At 36.5% G+C, this 3,474-nt stretch overlaps 1 pseudogene; it reads left to right on the top strand.

Annotated features, from left to right (window-relative positions):
• The first annotated feature begins 504 nt into the window (after positions 1 to 504).
• LOC127541427 (ADP/ATP translocase 3-like) lies at positions 505 to 1,203 on the top strand (annotated as a pseudogene).
• Positions 1,204 to 3,474: the final 2,271 nt, after the last annotated feature.

Here is a 3,474-nt window from a genome sequence, read left to right as displayed (position 1 = left end):
AGAGAGAGAGAGAGAGAGAGAGAGAGAGAGAGAGAGAGAGAGAGAGAGAGAGAAAGAGACCATTCATCTTGCTTCCAGGAAAGGATAACCAGAGCTCTGGAAGAGCAATTAATATTCAAAGGAATGGGAAGGCATGGACCTAGGAAGAAACTTTGAAGTAAATAAGAGAGAAAAATTGACCAAAGGGAGGGAAAAGCTCAGTAATGAATGGTAAAATCAGAGATATAGGAAGATTCTTATAGTGAAGTAATATCTTCTCTATAACCTGCAGAAACTGATATTTCTAAGAGTGAGATAAAACAATATTTGCAAGGCAATATTTGCAAGGGAGTAAATGACATTTTTAGGAGAGGGAACCGAAACTAAGTTTCTCAAACATTTGATGTTCAGCTTTCAGTTGGAGCAGTAGCAAGGGGCTGTGCAGGCTGCAATGAGTTCCCCAGCTTTTGGTTCTCTCTCAACAGCTCAACAATTCCAACTCTACAACTTTCCTTCTCTGTAATCATGACGAAAAAGGCCATCTCCTTCACAAAGGACTTCTTGCCTGATTGCATCACTTCTGCTATCTCCAAGACTATGGTGGCCCTGATCTACAGGTACAGCATGTAAGTAAATGAATTGCTGCAGATGAGCAGTACAAGGGCATAATAGATATATAGTCCAAATTCCCAAAGAATAAGGGATGCTTTCCTTCTGACAAGGTAACTTAGCAAATGTCATCAATATTTTCTCACCCAGGCCTTTAATTTTTCCTTTAAGGGTAAGTATAAGAAAGTGTTTTTGGGAGGAGTAGACAAGGACACAATTGCTGGTGATCTTGCCTCTGGTAGTACTGCTGGAGCCACTTCTCTCTGCTTTGTCTACCCCTTTTGATTTTGTGAGAACTTGCTTGTGAGGTGATGTTGGAAAATCTGTCACTGGGAAAGAAAAAGGCCTGGTAGACTGCTTTGTGAAAATCACTAAGTCTGATGGAATTTGTGGCTTCTATCAGTGCAGGGTATCATTATCTACAGAGCAGCCTATTTTGGGATCTGCTGTACAGAAAAAGGTATGCCCCCAAATCCTAAGAACACTCATATTGTGATAAGTTACATGATTGCACAAACAGTGACTGCTGCAGCAGGTGTGATCTCTTATTTCTCTGATACAGGAATGATGATGCAGTCTGGATACAAAAGAGCTGATATCAGGACAGGGGGATAACTGGAAGATTGCTAGATTGCTGGCAAACCTTTCTTCAAGGATGACTGGTCTACTGTTCTTAAAAGCCATGGCTTGTTCTGTATGATAAAAGGAAGAAAGTTCTCTAACTACAGCCTGGGGGATTGAGGCAGAACAATTCAAGGAACTGAGGACAATTTAGGGAAACTGAGACAGGAAAACAAAAGGAAACTGTGGCACAACAATGGTACAGGTGAATTTGCTTCCCATGAGGAAATCCCTCCAATGCACATTTGGTCACCTTTGCACCTTTCATTCTTAGAATTGCTTGGGTTCACTCTGAGATTAAAAGGTTTGTCCAAAGTCATAAGGCCACTAAACTTCAGAATTTGAACCTGTCATCCTGTGAATTTCTTTAGGAAAGTGATATATTTATTTTCTTTTTTTAGTAAAACCCTAGTGCTTAGTATATTAGCAACTTCTCATTAAATACTTGTTGATTAACTGCTGTCTACAAAGCTGGCTCTCCATATTCTATTTTACTCTGCCTCACATTTTATAGTTATGTGGCATATATTATAGCTGTATTGTGTACCTGCTTTTTAATCACTTTTTGCCTGAATGACTCATGTACTTTCATCAATAACACCCAAATGATATATGTGTGGATGTCTTTTTGTAGAATTTAGCCTTAAATATTATCCTAGGGGGAAAAATCACCTTAATTAAGAATCTGCACATAAATATCAGAATATCAAGATTAAGAGTCTCTGTGGAAAGACATAGTCATAATAAAATTTTATAATTACAGTCTTGAATCTTGTCTGGATTTCTCCTTCTACCTTTCTCATTATTTCTTGGTGTATATGGTATTAATCGTTTCCACCAGCACTTATTATACCAGGAGAATATAAGCTTGTCAGTTTGCAATAAGCAGGAATATAACATAATATAATTGCAAACTTTTGGAAATTAATGACCTATTCTTACTTCTTCTTAATAAGATGAAAAGCATCAAATATATAGTTGTATATGAATCATGGCTTCCATAATTAAATGTAAATTAACAACCAGACAAAAATGTCATGAAAGAGGTCATGTGAGTTTGTTCTGATCTAATGGCATTGCTACATATATTATCAAATAATTCAAGGGAAAGGAGGAAATAAAGTTACTGTGAAAATGAGATTATTTAAAACCAAAGTATTCTTTAGCAGGATTTGGTTAGATGGATAGACATTATGATACTACTATTATTAGGGGAAGGATGCCACTTGGTAAGGAGAACATTGTAAATGAGACTCCAGATGAACTTGGTGAAAGATAATATACCAAAATAACTTGTCTTTAATTTGTATCTCTGCCAATTACACTACTTCCAGAGCAATTAAACCAAGCAGTTCTAATATCAAAGAGAATCAGTAGAACACATGATGATTGTTCTGTAGTTGAGTGGGTTTTTGAAAACTTGGCTTAGAACTGGGTTCAGAGTAGATTTGGAGCTGAAGGCATGAGAAAACTAGACCAAGAATGGATGGCAGATAGAGCAAGATCAAATTCCTGGAGCTAGAAGTTTAACCTAAATATAAGAGCAATAAAGTCGTCAAATTGTTTTGAAGTATGGAAGAATACATTGATGCAGTCAGGTTAGGTTAGAGGTCAAGATAATCTGATCAATAATTGGAAGACAATAATTGAAATTATTGGAATAATTAGAGGTAAAGATAAATTCAGCTGAGTCAGCTAAGTGCAACTCCTTAATACCAAAGACATTTTGCCAACTTTTATGTTTATCCTTAACTAGATTACTCATGGTCCATATATTCAAAGTCATCTGGAATTTACTTACCCTGAATTAGTGCATTTGTAAGGAGTTTCAGTTCCATTTGGTGTCCTAAAAACAAATCATAAAACACCTGGGTCACAAATAACTCTGTAATTGGGGTATGTCTGTTGTGTGATAACAGATATGTGGGAATTTAAGATTCAGAAACCTTGTGACTAGTTGGCAACAAAATGAACAACTGGGATTTGTTCTTAAAGAACTTGAAATGGACAGCAGAGTTATTTTAAAGCTATAACAATCAAAGAAACACTTCTTCATGGGTTATTGACAAGTGGCTTTGATTCAATTGGACTATAAGATGGAAATCTAATGGGTTTGGGATGAAGAGTAAGGTATAATACTATGGAGCAAGTTCTAGGAAACAAGGATTCCAGGAAATTGACCTGGGGTTAGAATATTAGGTACCTAAACTGTGTAAGGTTTGGTGGAAACAGGATCGGATTTCAATGATCAATGAGAATGTTGAA

This window comes from Antechinus flavipes, chromosome 6 (genome assembly GCF_016432865.1).
Source record: "Antechinus flavipes isolate AdamAnt ecotype Samford, QLD, Australia chromosome 6, AdamAnt_v2, whole genome shotgun sequence".
Lineage (NCBI taxonomy): Eukaryota > Metazoa > Chordata > Mammalia > Dasyuromorphia > Dasyuridae > Antechinus > Antechinus flavipes.
The sequence above is the reverse complement of the archived record's forward strand: the minus strand, read 5'-3'. Positions and strand labels throughout refer to the sequence as shown.